The sequence below is a fragment of the Neovison vison genome, chromosome 7, assembly GCF_020171115.1.
Source record: "Neovison vison isolate M4711 chromosome 7, ASM_NN_V1, whole genome shotgun sequence".
Taxonomy (NCBI): Eukaryota; Metazoa; Chordata; class Mammalia; order Carnivora; family Mustelidae; genus Neogale; species Neogale vison.
Window position 1 is genome coordinate 178930785 of NC_058097.1, and position 23795 is coordinate 178954579.

Here is a 23795-nt window from a genome sequence, read left to right on the forward strand (position 1 = left end):
TTTTCCATGGAATAACAGTTAAACTTTGCTTAGTTTTTATTTGGGGCAATAAAAATATTAGTACTTTACAAGACTACAAAATATATCCAGAAAAAAATAGAAGCCTGACGCTCTAATCCACATCTCTGAATCAAAGCAACCTTGCCTTGTATCTGTTTTTAAGAGAACAGATTCTAACTAAAACAGATATTAGTATTTTGTCAAGATTCATTAATAAGAATTGAAGTAGATTATACACTGAGGATAATAATATGTAGAAGGAAACCGGGTCCAGTGTTAAAGTCATTCACAGACTCTCTCACACATCCATTCATTGAACCCATTCCTTGAATGCCTATTACGTGTTGGATAGCAAAAACGTCTTTGTGCCCTCAGCATGTGTGAGTCCACAAAACATTCCTGGGGATTTGCTCCCCAGACTATTGAGGCCGTGGGGGGAGGGGTGGACAGGTCTGGAGCCCTCCCAAAGCAGGAACCGCTGGAGTTCATCAAATCCTGCTGGGTTCCTACCTCCAAGCCTTTATTTGCAGGCTGCTGTGGTTTGGGACCACAGCGTTCAATCGGCTCAACCAAATGATCTCAAAGATTTTTTTTTTTTTTTAAAGATTTTATTTGTTTATTTGACAGAGAGAGATCACAAGTAGGCAGAGAGAGAGAGAGGGGGAAGCAGGCTCCCTGAAGAGCCGGATGTGGGGCTTGATCCCAGGACCCTGAGATCATGAACCAGGCCAAAGGCAGAGGTTTAACCTACTGAGCCACCCAGGCGCCCCAATCTCAAAGATCTTTATTTTGTTTATTCCTCTACACACCGAAACTCTCAAGTCCTTATAAATAAGCAATTATGAATTGTGAAAAGGATGTATTAACAGCAGCTTCTGTACCTTCGGGATCCAGTTTGATGGCTTTAACTGTGAAGTTTCTGAGATTTCCACCTCTCTCATCCCCGCTGTTGCTCTTTGCGGCCAGATCAGGCACTACTTGGCTTCAGGTCCTTGCTGCCCGGTGGATTTACAGGACCAGAAAAGATAGCAATTCTGGATTTCTAAGAGAATTTACCTGGTTTTAAATGTAAGCTAATAATTCAAAAATATTTTTTAAACCCTGCCTGGGCCAACACTGTGTATCTTTTAAAAAAGGGCCGGGGGGCACCTGGGTGGCTCAGTGGGTTAAGCATCTGCCCTAGGCTCAGATCATGATCCCAGAGTCCTGGGATGGAACCCCACATGGGACTCCAGGCTCAGCAGGGAGTCTGCTTCTCCCTCTCTCCGTCCCCTCACTTGTGTTGGCTCTCACTCTCTCAGAAATAAATAAATAAATAATCTTTTTTTAAAAGTTAAAAAATTAAAAATAAACAACCACAAAAAAACCCAAATCAGCCCACTGACTTTGACCAGTGCTACCAGTAACAGACAACACCCAGCATGCCGGGCCTGAGCCACTCCCCAGGTGTGCTCACCTGGCCCAGGAAGCAGGAGCAGAGAGGAAGCTGGACTCTACCCGCAGATGGATCAGGGAGGACAGAAATCAGAGGAAGCGGGGCTGCCAGCCCATGTGATGCCTTAGGAAGAAGTGGAAGAGGCTGCCCACCTTCCTCTAGGCAGATGTACAGCTTAGAGACTAGGAAACAGGTTGTATCTCAACCCAGCTCCTGCAATTGACAGCACAACCATGACAAAGGCCGGCGTGGGAGCTCTTGTTTTACGGAACTGCCCGAGGTATGGCATCAAGGGGTCCCTCCACACACTTAAAGTTACCATCGGAAGTTCAATGGCTGAGCTCTGCAGTATCGAAGCCACCAGCCATCCAGGGCTGTCTAAATGTATATTGAAATGAAATAAAACTAAAAATTTCATTCCTCAGTCATACTAGCTACATGTTAAATGTTTAATAGTTGCATGTGGCCAGTGGCTGCCATATTGGAAAGTGCCAATATGGAACGTTTCCATTACAAAATGTCCTCTTGTGTTGTTCTATGGGATTCCTTTCAGTTCTGTTAGCCACTTCTAAGTCTTGATCAGCTTACCTTCCTTGCCTCCCTCTTGCTGCTCCCATCGTGGGCTGCCCTCTCCAACCCTTCAGACCATTCATCATGTTCCCAATATTCTGGGTCATGTGCAGTCCCCCTACTTTTTGTTCATGGGCTCCCCTCTTCCTAAAATGTCCCTCCTTTACCAATCACTACCCAGGTCATATGCCGACCTCCAATATCCCCTGGGTAGATACTGTTTTCTCTTGAGAGCTTCCAGAGCGGCACATTCATCTCACTGATTCTAATCAGATGTTTGCCTCTCTTGTCTCACCTGCTCGTCATGTGCCCTGGAGGGCAGTCACCTGCCTTATTCGTCTCTGTGTCTCCAGGGCTTAGGTGAGAAAGACCTTCAGAGCTCCATCTCTGGAAGGAAAAGTTTCCTGAACACTATCATGTAGGCTCTGTGAGTGACGACTGTGTAATATATCTGTACATAAAATGCTTTGAGCTTTGCAGGTGGTGCATTGTGTTCACCTTCTCTGAGCCGCGGAGCACGGGTGGATGGACACTATTTCCCCCAACTCTCGGGTGAGGCAACAGAGGCTCGGAGATGGGCTGTCATCCAAGATGACTCAGAAATGACTAAGCAACATTTGGCCAGAGGTCTTCCTGCCTCTGCTTTGAGGGAGTGGTCTGGGGACGGAGCCTGGCAGACCAGCCTTGGCTTCATAGAGCTATAGGACAGGAGCTAAAACAAGTTGCTCCAGGGAAACGAGGGTTCAGGGCAGCTGCTCAAGGACGTGTGCCCCTTTGCACCCACACCTCCTTCTCCTTCCCCAGAGGGAGAACCTGTCGTTGGGACGATTGCACAGGCTTCATTCCTCTGGTGTGACTGGACCAGGCCAGGAACCTCCATTTGACTCCTCCTTTTCCTCCCTAACGGCCATGTGTCACTTCCCACTAACTAGGGCATAGCAGAAAGGCCAGTTTGACACTGGCTGGGGGAGAGAAGGTGTCCCCAACCCTCCCCTTTGCCTTAACTCCAGGTTGAAGGCTCTAATCTCCCCTCTGTCCTCAGAGCCACCGTTCCCACGGCAGACCTAAGTGAGCTGGGTAGTTTTATGATGACATAAAAAAAATATTTCTTTCCAGCAAGAAGCTTGAGTGTCATGACTAACTCTGGGCATCTCATTACTGAAGCTCTTCCTGCCTAGGGAGAGACATTTTGTACTCAAAAATGCATTAAAAAGAGTGGACAGAATAGGGGAAGGAAGCCCAGGTTGAAAGGCACAGCCTGTCCCCCCTGCCCCACCCAGGTCCCCCTCTTCCTTCACAGGCAGCACCGAGGAAAGACAGCAATCATCGTCAGAGCATGAGTCTGACCTCCGGCCACGTCCATTTCTGTTTTTCCACCCTTGCCCTCCTTCCTCTTTTCATTCTCATTTTCTTGCTTCCTATTTCTCTCTTCTGCATACACCTTCAGTCTCCGTGAGTTCCCCAGGTACTGCGTGGTCCCTCGGGGGTGCGCTCTGTGCAGAAAATACTTTGATGTGTCTCTCACGCCCCAGCTGACCACCTCTGCCTCCCTCTTCAACCTACTGCAAAGTCTCTGCTTGATGCTTTGAGGTTCAGAGTCTATGAGTACGAAGGGGTCGAACGATGAGCGAGCATACACACAGGAGGAGGGAAACACCAGCACGAAATGAGCCAGGTCAATTTCTTCCTTGCAGATCACCTTCCTCTCCAGCCCTGACCACCCAGCTTCAGGCCTCTTGTGCCATTCTGACCTTGGCAATCTGATTCTGAGTGCTGGTGTTCCTGCTTTCTCCCTGCATGGGACAGGGGCTGAGCCTGATCTTTAAGTGAGGACGAGCCTGACAGCCTATTGCCTGTTCTTGGTTTGAAGTGTTCCACCTGGGACTGCCCCTTGCTCAGTATAAGCCCTTTATATGACCTGAGCCTCTTCTAAAACGAAGCCCTATAATGTAGAGGTGAAAAACACAGCCCCTAGTGTCAGACTAGCTGTGTTGGAACCCTAGTTTTTGTCACTTACTAGGTGTGTAACCATGGACACATTATTTTGCCTTTTCACGCTTTCATTCTCTTATCTATAAAGGGTAAGGGTTATAATACTCATCTCATGCAGGTGTTGTAAAGATTCAGTGCAGTGAGATACAGAAAAGGTTTCTAACCTAGTCTGCAACATAGAAATGGCTCAGTAGTTATCAGCCACTATCATTATTGTTATTTTCACCAATCTCCAAATAGGAAGGCATTTCCCTTTTTTTCTAAGATTCAAAAATTTCTTTAAGAAGGTTTTCATGGGGGATCACCCACTGAAGGATCCTGAATTTCCTCAAGATTGATGATAGGAGCCATGAAGGATGGCTCCTCCCATGGATCTCTGGGAAAGCCACAATACCTCTCCTTTTTTCCACCTAGGTCAGGACTCAAGATGTTTTCTGTCCATGAGTGGCTTTCAGGCCTGTGCACTGATTAGCTACAGACATGTACTTTAAAAATGATTTCATTCTCAGAGCTATAAACAGCACCAGTCTTCCCATTTTCCAAGGCCAGAGAAGGGTCACAAGGTCAGAGTTCTAGCACAATTCTGGAGCATGTTCCCCTGGCCTGAGGAGGTCCAGAGGACACTTGACTGTCCCACTCCTGGTCGCTATTCTCCAACCCTCACATCCGATGAGCCTGCAGGGTCCGATGGAGTCTCCAGATGACTGCCGAGCAGGGCTGCCTGTGTGAGCAGGTGGGACTGAGGTTGGGAGGAGAGGGAAAGTAGGAACCAGAAACACCACCGGACCAACAAGATGGAAACTTCTCTCTTGGGAACTTGACAATTAAGTCCAAAGGAGCATGAGCAAAACCTAAGTGGAATTTAGGCAGATGCTGAAAACCAAGGAGCCCAGCCCGATGGGGCAGGCAGACTGTGTATGGGAGATGGGCGACAACAGAGATCAGACAGCGGAGAAGTAAGAGAATCCAACTGCAAAATGCATAGGCAGAAATTCTGCTAAAGAGGGGCACCTGGGTGGCTCAGTCAGTTTGGCGGTTGCCTTCAGCTCAGGTCATGATCTCAGGGTCCTGGGATGAGTCCCGAATTGGGCTCCCTGCTTGGCTTCCCTGCTCAGCTCCTCTCTCTGTCTCAAATAAATACATAAAATATTTTTTAGAAATTAAAAAAAAAAAAGAAATTCTACTCAAGTGCCCAAAGCTGCTGTCCCCATCCCGCTGACCCCCAAAACACCTCATGTGGGTATGGAGCCCACATCAGGTTAGGAAAGCCTAGAAACCAGCGCTAAGTGAGGGTGTATGCAAGTGGGACAGCATTTGTAGCCTGCAGCTGGAGTTTCTAGCTAGGGCTCCAGTCTCCCTTCCCCAGGTTCTAGAAGAGTCAGGGAGGTGTGTTAGCACCACAGAGAGCATAGAAACATAAAGGTATAGCATAGCACTTTGACCTGAATTACCCAGGGTAGTTTGCCTTCCTGGCACCCATCTCCTTATTTTGGGTAATAGCCCTTGATATTTCCTTGGGAAGCCCCCTCCACCATACTCTAAGCTCCACATAGAGTCCTCACATCCAGCCTCCAGAGTTGGCCATGTGACCCCAACTGGCCAATCACTGCACTCCGCCTCCCTGGCCAATGAGATTGGCTTGGAGCAGACCGGTCACCTTAGGGAGCTGATGGTGGCTGTAGCTGTCTTGTCACCATGTGGAGCGGAGTCTGAAGGATGAAAAAGAGCTGAACAAAGAGGAGAAGCAGAGGGAGACCAGGTCATAATGGCATCGCAGCCGTCCTAGAATCCACTAACCTCCTGCCCCTGGGGTTTGCACTTGGTTTATCAGTAAATTCTCTATTAGTTTCAATCAGTTGGGTTTGGCTTTATTATCACTTTCAAACAAGGCATCCTAACCGAAGGCTAAGACTGCTGAAGAGAACCTATTTCCAGAGCCCACTCGCACAATGATATAGATTGTCAATTCCTGGTTTATTCGGAGGCCACACTCCCATTGGCCCAGGGCTGGGGTAAGGCTCAAGGGGCAGGTGTCTGACATTACTGTGGACCCCCTATCAGGCTTGGGTTGGCGGAACACATACAGAAAACCAGGTTCCTCCTGATGCCTTAGATTCTGCTTTCACATCTCCATTTGCCCTTGAAGGAGTTCAGTAGGTTGCTATGCTTTTGGACCATAATGGTTATACTTCACCTTAAAAAAAATCTATATTGGGGCGCCTGGGAGGCTCAGTGGGTTAAAGCCTCTGCCTTCCGCTCGGGTCATGACCTCAGGGTCCTGGGATCCAGTCCCACATTGGGCTCTCTGCTCAGCAGGGAGCCTGCTTCCCTCTCTCTCTCTCTCTGCCTCTCTGCCTACTTGTGATCTCAGTCTGTCAAATAAATAAATAAAATCTTTAAAAAAAATCTGTATCTATATATTTATATCTACATCTATATCTGTATTTATCTATATATGTATACATAAAAACTCTCTTTTGCATGGAAGAACTAAGGCCAAGAAGAGAATAAAGATGATCCTACAAGAAAGCACGTCCCTGAGATAATCAGAATGAGAACCCCAAGCCCTTTGAAACCTTTTATGACAAATACTAAAAGCGTCTGTCGCTGTTCAATCTCTCTCTACTGTTCCTTCTTACAGGCCCCAAATTTGAAGACCTAGTTGCCATATGTATTAGTTAAACTAGGATAACCGCTGGAACAGCACACTTCCCAGTGTATAATGACTCAACATAACTGAAATGTATTTTGTGTTCTCCTACTAGCCCTGGATGGGGGAACAGGGCAGGCTTCTGTGCGGTCACGCAGGGATCCAGGCTGATGACAGGGATTCCGTCATCTTCAACACATGAGCTCCTTTCAATTTCAGCCAGCTGGATGAGCAAAAGAGCTCATCCGTGTGTGGGAGGCTTTTATGGGTCAGGCTTGAAAGTGACGAATGTAACATCTCATTCCATTGACTGGAGTTCAGTTCTGTGACCATAGCTAAAGGCATGGGCAACTGAAATGTCCTCCGTCTGTGTGCCCAGGAAGGAGAGGAAAACCTAGAGTCCACAATCACTGTTACCGCCTCTGATGTTCTTTTCTGAATTCCAAATGGCACTTTGATCTTGCAATTCCTTCTTTAGTTTCTCCTTGTGGATCTTCGCGATGCACAATAGAGTTAAGACTAGAAGACCAGCCCTGGGGAAGCTAATTATTTCTTCCTTGTACATTCAGCCAGATAGTCCATGAGTATTTGTTGAATGAAGAAATGAATTCAATAAGATAAAAAGAAATGGAGCCTGTGAAAGAGACCATTAATGTTTATCAGACCCAGCAATTTCAGTTAACAACTGGTGAAAGTGAGATAGAACTTATTATTTTGCCCTAGAAAGCTAATTGTCTTGGAATTTTTGCATAAGTTGTTTTATTTCACCATCTGAGTTTCAATAATACATTAACATCATAAGAAAGGAAATTTTTAAGAAGTAGAAACAGATGGAGATGTTCTTTCCCATTAAACTCAGCTATTATCAAGCACCTCTTTGGCAATCCTTTGTATGCTTAAGAAAACTGCATTCTCTTTATCTCTGGGGCCTCCAATATGCAAAAAGTCCTGGGTTCTTGTTCTCAGCTTGTTTCCTCCATGGTGGCTGGAGTTTGGATGTGGAAATTCCTCAGCAGGGCTTTCCAAGATCATGGCTTCCTCCCGCACTATGGAGACTTAGACCTCATTTTAAAAGCATTTGAGGGATGCTTGGCTGGCTCATTCAGTAGTCAGTAGTTGGGGTTAAGAGTTCAAGGTAAATAAATAAATAAATAAATACCTACATTTGACCATACGCTTTTCCAAGTGTTTGCACAGCCAGGGTTTTTCTAGAAAGACCTATGCCCTAAGGTGGGCACAGAACTAGACTAGCCCCCAGTTCCTCTGCTTTTCTACTAACCCGCATCCTGAAGGAGTGCTGTTTTATTCGTCTCCGATAAATCTCCCCCTCCCCACCCCTGTTTTCTATTTCAGAATATTTCAGAAATAGAAAACTCCTGCTTTCTATTTCAGATAAGAAACAGGGGGGAAAAGACAAAAGGTCAAGATCAAGATTAAGATGTATCTCTTTTCCTCTAGGCAACAGAGTCTGTTTCCAACTCTGAAAGCGTTCCCCCACCAACAGATGAGTAAACTGTTCATTCAACTTCCTGTCCACGTTATTTGTCAGTAAGAAATTTGATGGATTTTCCTCATTGTCAGTTAAGAGGCATTTCATCATTATAGACTGTCCTTACAAGGAGTAGAACCTTTCCCCTCTTAATGTTTAGAAGTGTATTTTCAATGTAATAGAGCAGGGTTTTGATTTGTTTTTTAACTTATGCCGTGGTTTCCTCACTTCTATAATTACAGTTGAATCACTTGTTGGCAATGTGTCACTAGGGGCTTAAGGAAAGAAACTGGGTTGATTTCCACATAATGATCCAAATGAAAAAGGCTGAGAAATGAGCCCTGAGCCGCTAAGCCCACTGCAGTGGACATAACAGGTTTATGTTTAGACGCGGCCACAGCAAGTTTCCCTGATTTGCGAGCATAAAAATAAAGCATTTTCCTGTGGGTTATTTCTAACCTGCGAATTTTTTCCATAGCCAGATTTGCCTTGACCTCAGGGGTGAAACTTGAAACTTCAGAAAGAAATGTTTCTCACTAGCAGTTCCCATGATGCTATCAATCCCATTGTAGGACCAACAATTAATTATAACAATGAGAAAGACATTATCCATCCAGGCCTCCCTTCCTGCTCTTAAATTCATAAAACTCCCTGCCACCTGGACAGTTGATATGTATGTGTGTGTTTCTGCGCGTGCGCGTGTACATGCATGTGCTGAAAATAACCTGATTATAATTATGTGTAAAGTACACAGTGGAAACCTTTAAAAGGAAAAATAGCAAATAATTAAAGGAGTTACACAGGAGGGGTGATATTAACGGGAGATGGTTTTTTTACTTTACCCTCTTTTTCTAAACCAACTATTTTGCAGTTTTACTACTTAAATAAAATTAATATCATTAATTCAATGTAAAAAGTTTTAAGTACTTCACTTTTCACTGTTTATTGAGGGCCTACTACCTGCCAGGTTTTGTTCTGGGTGCTAAGAATACAAAGGGAGAATAAGACAGACCCAGTTCTTTCATGGGAGTTCTAGACAAGTACGGGAGACAGAGCATAAACAGGTAATTTATCGAACACCTACTTTGTGCCCAAAATGTTCTGAGCGCTGTGAATCAGCAGAGAACCAGGCAGGCGAATGTCTTTGACTTCGTGGAGCTTATATTGGAATTGATTTAGACATGGATTCATTTCTAATTAGCATAAGCATCAGGAAGGGAAAGTCAGGGAATCTGACTCATCTTAAAAGGTCAGAGATGGGGACGCCTGGGTGGCGCAGTTGGTTGGACGACTGCCTTCGGCTCAGGGCGTGATCCTGGAGTCCCGGGATCGAGTCCCACATCAGGCTCCCAGCTCCATGGGGAGTCTGCTTCGCTCTCTGACCTTCTCCTCGCTCGTGCTCTCTCTCACTGTCTCTCTCTCTCAAATAAATAAATAAAATCTTTAAAAAAAAAAAAAAGGTCAGAGATGATGTTCCCAAGAAAGTGACATCAAATAAAATAGGGTTTGGTTTTGCCCTCCCAGGCTGAGAGATCTCCCCTAGGCAGGGCAGGAGTTCCCCTAGGTAACTAAATTCTGGCCGGCGCTCCCATGTTGAGGTCTGTCTCACAGTTCCATCTGCTGTGGACATGCCTCGTGCAAGAGGTGCTCCTGGCCTAGAGCTGGCGGTGGAGAGGGATTTGGAACCAGATTTCAGTGAGTCGCCACCGTCCATTTGTGTATCAGCACATCGTGTCTGGAAAGTCCTGATATGGAAACCAGCAAGGCCATCCTTCCCTCATGTGCCGACACTAACTAATGGACCCTCTCCTTTGTCCAGATGGGAAACCTGGAGCTGAGAAGACAAATCCAGCAGGAGCCAGAGGGGCCTCTGCTTTACTGGTCAGGAGAAAGCAGCCGCTCGATTGCCGGTCTGCCCCATCACACTGCAGAGCTCTGGGTCACCAGCCTAAACCACTTAATGCACATCACGCCCAGGTCTACTTGGAAATGGCTAAGGCACTTAAATGGAACGTCCAACCTTTGTCCTCAGTCCCCAGACCACAGGTAAGTATTTAGGTCTGTGTAGTATCGATCACGCCTCCCACCGGCACCAGGAAAAACGCTGTGAAGCAAGTCAACTTTCCAGTGACAAGGAAGTCATTCCCCTAATCCGCTCTCACTGGACAATCAGGTTGACAAAAACCATTAAGTTTTCTGAGATTAGAAATTCACTGTCAGAGGGAGCCATGTATAGAGTTTTCCACTCCATTACACCCAGGACAATAACCAGAGGCCAAGCGACAGGAAAAGGCTGGGGTCTGTCTTTTTTAAAGTTTCCTGTGTCCTTGGGTGGATGGAAATAAATTAACAAGTGCCTCCCTTTTGTAGGACATGGGATATATATTATCTCATTAATCAATGCAACAGCCCAAGAGATGAGTTCTGCTGATTGCATTTATCAGAAGGATAAGCCGGGGCTCAGCAGGTTTGGGTCACTAGCTAAGATCTCCCAGCTAGTTAAAGTGACACGGGGCTGAGAATCAGAATCGCTGGGCTGGAGGGGTCCTGAGGCTCATAACCTTCTCTCTTCTAAGCAGAGCCACTCTTTCGCCATTGTGGTCTGGTTCCCTCTGAATGATGCCACGGCTCCGGGGGCACCTGAGTGGCTCAGTCGGTTGAGTGTCGGACTCTTGATTTCGTTCAGGTCATGATCTCAGGGTCATGAGATCGAGTTCCACGTTGGGCTCCACAGTCAGCACCAAGTCTGCTTCACGATTCTCTCTCACCCTCTCCCTCTCTCTTTCTCTCTCAGATAAATACATACAATCTTTAAAAAATAAATAACTAAGTTGCCATGTTCTGAAGCAAGTGAAAGTGGGCTGGTGCCGTGGCGAGGGCCACAGACTGTGGCAGATTCACGTCCATGTGTCAACTGTGTGTCTCACCTTGTGACCTGGCGAAGTTTCTTCACTTCTCTGTCTCCTTCTCCTCCCTTCATGAGGAGATGATAACCCAAAAACACCTATCCCTTTAGGGCTCTGGGGACTAAATAAGTTCCCACATGTAAAGCTTTTAGCACATTGATTGAAATGGGCAGGTCCTGAAAGGAATCTGTGAGGAGTAGGGACTGTTTCAGTTACATTTTCCCTCTAAATTTCTATAACCACATTACCAAAGGCTTGGGAAATAGAAGAAAAAAATCACCCGTATTCATAACTACTATTATCATGATGGTATAGTCCTTCCAGTATTTTTTTTTTTCAATGCATTTACTGTTTTCTCCACAGACAGGAGGGTTCTTCTTTGCGGTGTCTTGTTCTTTATCGCTTACTGTTATACTCCAATCATTTATTCCATTCACAGTCTTTATTTTGATAACTCTAAAATAGTCCATCATACAGATATGCCACAATTTACTTCTTTGTCCCTCCACTGGCTGATATTTAAGTTGTTTTCAATTTCCCACTATTATAAATAATGCTGGCATGAACATTTCTGTGCATTTAGTGTTTGTACATACCTCTCTCTGAACATTTACCACACTGGATCAAAATGCTCTATTTAGGGCTCCTGGGTGGCTCAGTGGGTTAGCCGCTGCTTTCGGCTCAGGTCATGATCTCAGGGTCCTGGGATCAAGTCCCGCATCGGGCTCTCTGCTCAGCAGGGAGCCTGCTTCCTCCTCTCTCTCTCTGCCTGCCTCTCCATCTACTTGTGATTTCTCTCTGTCAAATAAACAAATAAAATCTTTTAAAAAAAAATGCTCTATTTATATGGCTGTCTCCCTGAAGGAGACTTGAATCCTTTATCCTATTTTCCAGCTATAATAGCTGTGGGCCAAAAAAAAAAAAAAAAGACTCGAAGTTTCTGGAAGGTAGGTTTCTTCTTCATTGTACCTCCAACATGTAGCTCTGACACTGAGTCTGTTTGTTGACTCAAAAACTTTCCCCCTGTTTTGAATTTTGGTTTTGGATAGTTCTTTAGGCTAGATTTACAGAAATGGAATTAGGGGTTAAAGTATGTGCCCTTTGGGGGGAGGTATAGGTAGAGAAAGGGTCTATAAGCAGAGTATTACCAAACTGCTTTCCGAAGAGGTTGTACTAATCCACCCTGCTACCAGTCTCTGACTTCTCGCTGTCCGTCAGCTTCATGTTTTTTGTGAACAAATTAAGGGGAAAATAACTTCTAGAGATAAAAATAGCTGAAACATTGCCAAAGAAGAGAACACTTATAAAGCCACAGTAATTAAGTGTATGTGGTATTAGTACAAGGACGGACAAATAGACCAGAAAAATAAGACCAAGAGCCCATAAACAGACCCACACTTACACATAAATATTTGCTCTATGACAAAAGTTTCCTCACGCAACAGTGCGGAAAGTGCCCTTCACTAAATGGTGTTGGGAAAATTAAGTATTCATAAAAATGAAATTAGATCCCTACCCCACACTCTGCACAAAAAGTCAATTTCAAGTAAACTAAAACCTAAATGTGAATAGTAAAATAATAAAACTTTGAAAAAATAAAGGACACCATTTTCATGATTTCAAGGTGGGGAAATGTTTCTTAAACAACGTACAAAAATATTTGGTAAGTTAGAACTACCTTGAAATGAAAACTTCTGTTCATTTAAAAACACAATCATGGGGTGCCTGGGTGGCTCAGTGGGTTAAGCCTCTGCCTTCGGCTCAGGTCATGATCTAAGGGTCCTGGGATCAAGCCCTGCATCAGGCACTCTGCTCAGCAGGAAGCCTGCTTCCCCACTCTCTCTGCCTACTTGTGATCTCTGTCAAATAAATAAATAATATCTTAAAAAAAACCCCACATATACACAATCATAAGATGAAAAGGCAAGCCCCAGAATGAGAGAAGGTATTTGCAACACATATCAACGACAAAAGAATTGTATCCAGAATCTGTAGAGAAAAGGACAGGTAACCCAAAAGGGTAAAATATTGAACAAGCATTTCCTAGACCAGAAAACCAAATAGCCAATAAACACTTGAAAATACACTTAACATTATACTGTAAAAGACCAACAAGTAAATCGGTTTCTACTGAATCCGTTCAACTCTACTAAGCATAGAAGCAACCACATACAGTACACAAAGAAATTGGCAAGGCTGTGTGCCAATAAAACTTTACTGATGGACGCTGAAAGCAGAATTTCACATGACTTTCATGTGTCATGAAATATTATTCTTCTTTGAATTTTTTCCAACCATTTAAAAATGTCAACTCATTCTTAGCTCACAGCCCATACGAAAGAAGGTGGTGGGCCAAGTTTGTTTGTAGGCTACAGCTGGCCAACTCCAGCTCTCCAGTGCTACTCAAGGGGCGGTCCAGGAATCGGCAGCCTCATTGATGCCCCAAAATTTGTTGAAAATGAAAATGCATGGGCACCCCCCTAGACTTGCTGAATCCAAATCTTCAGGGAGGAGGACCAGGAATCTGCATTTTAACAAGCTCATTTTCATGCACGCTGAAGTTTGAGAATCACGGCTGAGGAGACACATATGTGTGTGCTCAAGGATTTACTTACGAGAATGCTCAGAGTGGCATTTTCTGTAGTAACCTCAACCTGAGAAGAACCCAAGTGTTCAGAAGCTATTCAGGAATGAATGTAGACAACTAGAGCCTTGTGCAAGATGAATAAAGTCTAACATGATAACACGGAACACAGAATGCGGACACAAAAGAATATGGACTCTATGATTCTGTACAACAATGCGAAGTTCAAAAACAGGCAAAGTAAATTGTACCATCTGGGGGTGAATCCCTAAGTGACAAAACAGTCAAATGAGGCAAAGAAGTTATATTCATTAAAGTCAGGATCATGATCTTTGGGGAGGGTACGGAAGAAGGCAGCATGTTTAGGAATAGACCCTTGAGAGGCTTCTGAGGGGCCGGCAGTGTCCTATTTCTTGACCTGGGTAATTGCTGAGTAGGAACTCACTTTATAATTTGTTAAAGTGTGCATTTATGTTTTGTGTACTTTTCTGTAGGTGTGATGCATTTCATGATAAAAAATAAATAAATAAAAAGAAAGGTTAAGTGTCAGGAGTGGTGAATTTCTGAGCTAGCTCTGTGTGTGGAACTTGCCAGATCCACTTCACACCTTGACTTCCCGCTTGGCCGATTCCCTGTAGCCCACCCAACTGCAAGCTGCAAATTTATAGGCCAACGGAGCCCAGATGGTTTCCTGTGATAGCTGCTAGGGGCATAATAATGAATACACGTCTCCCCACACGTTCCTGAATGCGTTTTGGCAGGATTTTTACTGCAGGCAGTAAAACCTTGTTACAAAGTCCCTCACTGTCTCAGGGGCTTGGCCACGTTGTGGTTGAGGCACATCGCCTCTTGTTACAGGCAGCCCGTCATCCTTGTCCCACATAGCATCCCTGAAAGCTGGCTTTCTCTCTGTTGTCCTATGAGGCTGTTTGATTGATTGTTACTAATAATCATTGCATTTCAGGAACCCGGACTCCTGTCCTCACAGCTGGAACTTCCTCTGTGCACTAATTGGAAAAACATCCTCCGGGAAATGGGGCATCTTTATTGAGTCAATCTTTGGCGATGACTATGTCAACTGGCAAGATGAAGTTTATAGCACGGAAGTGAAGTCTCTGAAACCTTCCAGTGCACTGGTCCCAGGCCACATTGACTTGAATCCAAGAAGCCACATTGACTTGACCCAACCCCCAGATAGAAAACACTAAGGGTCACCTTAGTGAAGGGCTAGCTTGAGAGACTGGATTCAATCCATAAGTTCAAGAGCCATCCAGCTAGTGGTCCCTAATTTTCTCCCCTTCCTTCCTCATTAACAGTATCCCTGAATATTAGGGGCAAAATTAAGACTACATTTCCCAGACTCCCTTGCAACTACATAAAGTCACATGAGGAAATTATGACTAATTAGGAAGGAAGCAGAAGGAGTATATGGAATTTCCATGAAGGGTCCTTAAAAAGGGGTATGCATCCTTCTTTTCCCTTCCTTTCCTTGTTTTTGACTGGAGTATAGCTAGAGACTTAGCAGCCATTTCGAACAGTGAGGTCACTTTGGAAATGGAGTCCAGGCCAATGGGAAGCAAAGCACTGTACCTTCCTGGACTCTTGCAAAAGAGAAACTTTTAAATCTTGCTTAAGCCATTACTTTGGGAGATTTTATGTCATTTGTATTTGAAAGTAATCTTAACTGATATAACAGCATTTTTAAAAATTTTTATTTAATTTTTTTTTCAGTGTTCAAGAATTCATTGTTTATACACCACACCCAATGCTCCATACAATATGTGCCCTCAACAGCATTTTTTATGATGGTGAAGAAGTAGAAGCAACCTCAGTGGCCCTAAGAAGGGATTGGTTCAATTTGTTCACTCATTTGCTTACTCATTCACCACATTTTAAATGTGTGCCAACCACATACTTGCCTCTGTTCTAAGCATTGAGATATAGTGGTTTAAAAAAAAAATATATATATATATATGTATATATACATATATATATGTATATATAGTCTCTGCCCTCAAGAACTTTGTTGGAAGATGAAGCAAAAGGCATAAATAAATGGACAACCAAAATATAGTTTAGTTAGTGGAACCATAGAGACTGAGTAGTTTAAAAAAATATTTTAGTGAGATAAGGAAAATATTCATGGTGTATTGTTAAAAACAGTAGGTTATCAAGATTATACAAGGTAAGTCTGATGTGTAAAACAGCATATATATTTGCATAGAGAAAGAACAAAATGGATGCATAATTAGTCTGAACAACTTGAACAGCATTTAGCAAGCACAAAAGAAATAGTTAATGAATGAATTTATTTCAAGGTGGAGGGACTGTTTTTTCCTTTGTATTTTTATTTATATATTTTTAAAAGATTTATTTATTTGAGAGAGAGAGGGAACGTGAGTGGAGGGAGGGGCAGAGGGAGAGAGAGTCTCAGGCAGAGTCCTTGCTGAGTGCAGAGCCTGACATGGGACTGGATCTCATGACCCTGAGGTTATGACCTGAGCCGAAATCAATAGTCTGTCAGTAGGGGTGCCTGCGTGGCTCAGTGGGTTAAGCCTCTGCCTTCGGCTCAGGTCATGATCCCAGAGTCCTGGGATCGAGTCCTGCATCGGGCTCTCTGCTCAGCAGGGAGCCTGCTTCCTCTTCTCTCTGTCTGCCTCTCTGCCTACCTGTGATCTCTGTCTTTCAGATAAATAAGTAAATAAATAATCTTTAAAAAAAAAAAAGAGTCTGCCAGTTAACTGACTGAGCCACCCAGGTGCCCCTTCCTCAGCATTTTTATATACTTTCCAAATGTTACCCCCATAATATATATTAACTTTAGTGATAAGGAAAAAATATCAACGTGAGCAAACTATGTGCATTATGAAGTTCAGGATCAAGATGAAATGTGTAGGGTCATGATTTTAGTAAGACTGCAAACTAAGTTGTATATTAAAAAGGAATTCAGGGGGGCACCTGGGTGGCTCAGTGGGTTAAAGCCTCTGCCTTCAGCTCAGATCATGATCCCAGCGTTCTAGGATCAGGCCCTGCGTCAGGCTCTCTACTCAGCGGGGAGCCTGCTTCCCCCTCTCTCTGTCTCTGCCTGCCTCTCTGCCCACTTGTGATCTGTCAAATAAATAAATTAAAAAAAAAAACAACTACATGGTTCTCTTTAAATCCAATTAAAAAAAAAAAAAAAAAAGGAGCTGAGGTCTGAGGTTGGCCTCTCCCTAGGGGGAGGACACTAGAAGGGTCTGGTTCTCCACCCTGTGCCCTGTCTGGAAGCATGCAGAGAAGTTTGCCCAGGGCTTTGTTCTACATTTTTAGTGGGGCAGGACCCACTGCGGCCAAGGTATTAAGCACTAGCCCTATCACTTCTCTTCCCAGGGCTCCTCTCTGCTGGGCCTCTTGCCCAACCATTAAAGCAGCTGTTGTTGTTTTGTAGAGGCTAATTAACTCCACACTGCATGAAGCCAGACGCTAATTGGCCCACTCACTTAATCAACTTTAATGTCTCTCTTCTGGTGGACCCGGCTGCTGCTTTTTGTTCCCCTGATCACCAACAAATGCAGGTCCAGAGGAGCGGCTGTAATGGCCGCCAGTGGGCACAGGCAGCCTCAACGCTGTCCCTTCCCACAGGGCAGGAACAGAGGATCATTCCAGCCATCAGCTAGCTCGGTGGACATACTCCTAAGTTCCCGATCACCGGAGCATCTTGGGACCTGAGCTGATTGCTTCTCTTCCAAACATTGCGCCATGATATGAGTCATCAGATGGTTGGTTCCTCAAGGGAATTGACCTCATCTCTCTCTGTCGCTGACACATATTTAAGGCTCTAAAACCTAACTAACTCACACTATTATTGCAACTACATTTTCCTGAGCATCTTTTTGTTGTAGATGCTGTGACAAGTCCTTTCCAAAGCAATGTGAACACAACACAGCTCAGGTTAAGTAAGCAGTACATACTCTTAACTGAATGAACAAGAAACATCACTCATCCCCATTTGTCAGATGAAGAAACTGAGGCAATAGTAATATTTACAAATGTGATTGCAATGAACATGTCTGTCATTTCAATCACTCACAGCTCTGAAAGATTAGGACCACAAATTATTATAATCCTCATTTTTGGGGAGAACTAGACAATCCAGAAAGAAAAGTGACTTTCCTAATGTCATGAAGTATGGTAGACAGAAAAATCCCAGCCCCCACTCCCAGGATATGTATATCCTGTGAATATGTTTCCTTACAGGGCAAAATGACTTTGCTGATGGATTAAGTTAAGATATAGAGATGAGGAAGTTATTCTGGATTATCTAGTTGGACCCAATATAATCACAAAGTTTCTTATAAGAGGGAGACAGGAGGCTAAGAATCAGAGGAAGATGTGAGAATCGCAGAGGTCAGATGGCTGAGAAGATGTTGGGTTGCTGACTTTGAAGACAGAGGAAGGGGCTGTACGCCAAGGACTGCAAGCAGCATCCAGAAGCTGGAAAAGGGAAGAAAATGGACCCTGCCGTTAAGTCACCAGAAGCAATATGACCTTGCCAACACTTTGACTGTAGACGTCTCTAGAACTGTCAGAGAATATATTCGTGGTGTTTTAAGTCACTAAGTCTGTGGTAATTTGTTACAGCAGAAATAAGAAACCAATACAGATTTTGTTACAGCAGCAATAGGAAACAAATACAGACGATAAGTAGAAGAATGAAAGGGCTTGAATTTAGGCATCATGACACAAAATCCCTTTCTGATTGAACTGACAAGATCTCCCCCTCCCTGATCATTACATTAGCCTCCCTTAAGATGAGGAGCAACTGTGCCTGTGGGTCTGTGGGCCTGGCCTCTCCTTGAAGTCCAGCCAGCCCTCTGCCCCTTCCTAGCCCATCCCACCCTTCTTTTCCTCCCTCAAGCATCTGAAACCCAGCTGCACAATATCCCTCATCTGGGGGAAGCCATGGTTCCGTCTCTGTCCGCAGATTGGCTTTGCCCAGGGCAGAATGCATCACAGTCCTCGTGGGAGTTTGGTTTCGGGACCCCATAGAGCAGCGCGGTTAGGCTCTGACATCTGAATTCTGCCTACCTGCCCTTACTTTCAGTGTGCCTCTGTGTCATCTGTCACTAACCGGGTTGTTGGGAGGCTGAAATGACGCAACCCACATGTCATGCTTCACACAGTATCAGGCAATGATAAGCACTCAGCGGAGGTTGGCCATAATAACACCCAACGCAAACTGAGCTCCTGGCTGGCAGAACCAGACCCAAGGCTCACTCCTAGAGCAGCAGTTTTCAGACTGGGGCGTGCATCAGATCCATCTAGAAGGGGCGGGATTCCACTTCTGGTATTTCTGACTCAGTAGGTATAGGGTGGGACTTGAGAATCTGCATGGCTAACACCCTTGCAAGCAAATGGGGATGTTGCTGTGTCAGGGAACATACTTTGAGAACCACCGATGTAAAGCATAGAGGCAAGTGTTGTCCTTTCTATGCTATCCCCACCCCCACCCCCGTGCCCAGCACGATGCCTGGTGCATAACAGGCACGCAACAAATATCCATGGAATGGATACATTTTTTTCCACTGTCTTCCTGAGGCTTTAAATGTCCAGCAAGCTCGGTCTCCATAAAAGAATTCCATTCTCTTTTTTATCGCCATCATATTTACTACAACTTGGCGCAGACAATCTCCTCTTCATAGACTCCCTGTTTTCCCCTTGAATACCCTCCATTTCCCCAGTGAGTGTCTCTCCCCTGGATCTCAACCTTTTCCATTAACTCCATGCACTGCCCAGCCTGTTCCAGGACATCAAACTTTAATTTAAACAGAAAATAATCAATAAGCTTAGCAAATTGCCCATGGCAACCTCTGCTGAGTGAATCAAAGGGTTTTATAGGTAATTTAAAGGGTGTCCTCACTCATCCCTCAAGGTAAAGCTTAGCACATTGACAAGAGCTCTTTTCCACTCTGGCCCAGGATGCTTTGGAAGAAAATAGAAGAGAAAGGACTTAGGGTTGGGGGTGTTTGGACCAGGAAGGAAGGGTCTATCATTTAGGATTAAAAGCTTCTGAGAAAAAGCGCACTGACATCTGATAATGAACCCAATGTGAGAAAGAGTTTTGTTTTTGTTTTGTTATTGTTGTCGTTTTTCGTACAGGCCAGAGAAGCAGACTCTGGATAACTTCAGGAAATAAAGTACTGTCAGGCGAGGAGGTGTAATTGACAAAAAAGGCTAAATTGCTGGGTCTCAGAAATATTAGAAACCGGAGCCTGCTCTCTTGAAGGTGTTATTTGGGGATGCGCCTGCGTTTTGCTCCAGGATTTATATTCTGAGAGAGCATCCAAGAAGCTGGACTGGGCCACAGGGACCTCCCTTGGTTTGGGGGGATGAGGTGCCATGATGGACAGTCCCACTAGGAAAGGAAGTGGAGAGGAGAGCTAGTTCTTCAAACCAGTGCCAAGGTAGGGAATCTGAAGAAGGGAACTGGGAAAGCTGGGCTGGCAAAGACATGTTTCCACCATAGAACTTTGTGTTTTCTTATCTTAGTGGTTTTGACTTCTCGTTTTCTCCAAACAAGGGTGGCCAGTCTAGTCATGTTGATGAGAATTTGGGGCCTGGGCAGGACTTGGAAGGGCCATCCAGTGTGTGTCCTGGTTATCTACCCAAGCCAGAGAGCTGCCCCTCATTTTCTGAGAATGGCCCCAGACTCCTCTGAGAAGATCGTCCAACTTCTAAATGCTTACAAACAGGACAGTTCTCTCTTATAGGCTGATACCAAGTATTTGACAACCAGCACACTGTGGAAATGGGCTAATCCAAACCGTCGCAGCAGGAAACACCCCGAAGACCAAACGGATCCATGCCAACTGACCATCATTCCAGCGCCCCCTTACCCTAAGTGGGACATTGACAGCCTGTTCTCATCTCCACAATGGGTGCCCAGAACCGCTCCTCATTCCTTGGGAGAAGCACTGGGGTCTTCTTTCCTGAGTTTCACAGACCCATGGCTTTGTCAGGGACTCCAGAATTTAATGTGGCAGCTGTAGGACCAATGCTGCCTTCTTAACAGAGCTGCACTCGGTGACGCTCAGGCGGCTCCTTTCTCCTGTGGACTAAACTCTGGGGCCATTCTGCCTGAGTTCAAAACCCAGCTCTGCTACCTACCGGCTCTGTGACCGTGGATTTACCCTCTCTGAGCCTACCTGTTCTTTTGCAGTAAGGAGATGATAATAGATCCTGCCTTCAAAAGGTTGTAAGAATTACATGAATTAAAGCTTATAAGGTGCTTAGCATTATACCTTGTTCATAGTAGGCACTCAACAAATGCTGGCTGTTGTTATTACATTAACATTTACCTTTTATTCAAGTATTCATATTTCTTTTTTTTTTAATTTTATTTATTTATTCGACAGAGAGACATACAGCAAGAAAGGGAACACAAGCAGGGAGAGTGGGAGAAGGAGAAGCAGGCTTCCTGCAGAGCAGGGAGCCCGATGCTGGGCTCGATCCCTCTGGGATCATGACCTGAGCCCAAGGCAGACACTTAACAACTAGCTACCCAAGGGTCCCTTAACATTTATCTTCTGAAAACATCGAGGGCACAGTACCCTTGGAAACCACGTGTTTAGTCCCTTCCTTGGACAGAGGGAGAGTGAGGCCCTGGGAGGGCAAGTCATTTGCACAAGGCCACACAGCCAGCTGGTGGAGTGCTATGTGACCCAGCCTGTGGCAGTCGAATGGGTGACATCTGTGCATAGTGGTCTATGGGCCTCATGCATAGACCAAGAACATAGGTACTTCTAGAGCTGGCATTTAAGGCCTGGGAGATCCGAGCATGGAACCTGCCTTGCCATTGGCTATGAATTGCACCTAGCTGTCCCAGAACCTCCTTGCCACCCCTGGCAAGGGTGGGGGTAGGGGTGGGGCTAGGGGTGGGAGTTAGCAGGGAAGGTGAAGTTGAGAGTGAAAGACTCTAAGAAGCAGAGTCAGAGAACCTGGCTTTTGTTTTTAACTTGGCTTTATGCTAGCTCCAACCTGCTGGGAGGAACTGGCATTTCCGACTGCCTTTATTCATCTCAAAGTGTTTTTACAAAATCTATCATATCATTTAATCTCCACTCCACCCTATGAACTAATTATTATTATTAGTCCATTCGAGAAATGAGACAGAGGTTAAATGACTTGTACTTCATCCTTTAAAAAAAATTTATAATGGAAAGTTTCAAACATGCATAAAATGAAAAGAAAATAGGATCACAAACCTCCATTTTCTATTCACAGCTTCAGCAATTACCTACGTATGGCCATTCTTGTTTTATCTACATACCCCCACCCCAACATTGTTTCTCCTCCACTGTACAGCAAATTCTAGACATCATAACATAACATTTCATCCATAAATACATCACCAAAGGATAAGGACTCTTTTTTTAAAGACAACCAGAGTGCCATAATTCTTTTATAATATCAAGTAGCTGTTCCTCTTTTATGGTTCCCCCTTTTTTTTAAGAAAGAGAGGGAGAGCTCAGGGTGGAGAAGGAGAAAGAGAGAATCTTAAGCAGACTCCACACCCAGTGCAGAGCCCAACACAGGGGCTCGATCTCACAGCTCTGAGGTCATGACCTGAGCCAAAATCAAGAGTTGGACACCTGACTGAGCCACCCAGCTGTCCCTCTCTTTTATGATTTTTATAGAATATCTTAATTGTTTTCTTATAAAAGCAGTCATCTCTTTTTTACTCAGCATCATAAACATTTTATCATGCCATTAAAAATTCTTCTAAAATGTAATATTTAAGCACGCATGATATTGATGAATCTGTTAATTGGCTGAGTCAATCATGTTTTCAGATTTATATTATTTCCAAAGTTTTATTATTAAAAAGTTCTTCCAGTGGATATCTGTGGTAGACTCTAGGGGTCTCCAAGTATCCATACTCCCCTCCTTCTTTAGGATAGAACCCCGATTTATTTGGTGTGACAATAGATAAGCTAGAAAAATTTCATCTCCCATCTTCTCTTGACATTAACTGAGGCCAAGTGAGATCTAAGTAGGCATTTCATCAGGTCTCTGGGAAGTCTGCTGGGAGGAAATTGACTCAGCTGGGAAGTATTCCATTTTTGTCCTCCTCGCCTTTCTCCTTCTTACTGCCTGGAACACAGGTAGACTTTTAGTGGTCCAGCGCCATCTTGAACCATTCAAATGGAAGATACACTCTAAGATGACAGAGCAGGAAAAAAGCAGCCTGGATCTTTGATGACCCCCATGTCGGAGGTCTGCTTACTTCCAGACTTCCTTTGGTTGATAAAGTCATTGCTCTTTTATTTAAGCTGCTGTAAGAGCTTATCATTTAGCTCAGGAGAGTAGAATGATGAGAAGCCTTGAGACTGGCATATGGCGGTCTTCTCCCAGAACAGCAAGAACATGGTGTGGCTGGAGCAGAGTTCTAGAGTGGAAAAGGGGCAGGTAAGAGGTTACAGAGGAGTCGGGCAGGCCATGGTGAAGACATCCATTCTAAGTGTCCTATGTGCCTCACAATGGGATGAACCTTCTGGAGTTTTTCTGAGCGAGTTATGCAACAGTGTCACCATAGCGCCTGCCACATGGTAAACATTTATTATGTGGTTGTGACTGTTGTTGTGGTTATTAATGATAGGGCGAGAACACCGAAAGAGAATGCGACCAGGAGTCAGAAAAATAGGGCTCTGCTACTGGTTTTGGAAGTTACCAATCAAGACACTAGCTAAGTATCTTGTAAGACCAGGTAAATGACTGCAAAATTTATGGGAGCCTCAAAACCCCCTCCTCAAATGGCATATTGAGTAAGTCAAGCATACCCAATAGACATGAGCAGAGTGATTGTGGCAGAGCGGGGAGTGGGAGCCCTGAGTACTGTTGCTACCTATTGGGTCTTCATCTCTTCCTTACCATGGTGATCCCTTGGGGGGCTTCTCAAGGCGCTGCAGAACCACCACCAGACTGAGGTTGAATTTCATGAGTCACTCGGAAAACACAAATCGAAACCACAACAAGACGGAGCACGGAGGATTTTTAGGGCAATGAAGCTCCTCAGTATGGTACTACAATGGTGGAACACATATCATTGTACCTTCGTCAAAACCCAGAGAATATACAACATGAAGAGTGAGCGTTAATGGGAACTCTGGGCTGTGAGGGATAATGGCACA

General features: G+C 44.6%; 1 long non-coding RNA gene across 1 annotated transcript in view; it reads left to right on the plus strand.

Annotated features, from left to right (window-relative positions):
- Positions 1-14661, plus strand: part of LOC122914302 — a 30179-nt gene extending 15518 nt beyond the window's left edge. The window contains exons 2-3 of the long non-coding RNA XR_006385776.1: positions 9956-10182; positions 14591-14661. This is a non-coding gene — a long non-coding RNA (uncharacterized LOC122914302). The remainder of the gene's footprint in view (positions 1-9955; positions 10183-14590) is intronic.
- Positions 14662-23795: the final 9134 nt, after the last annotated feature.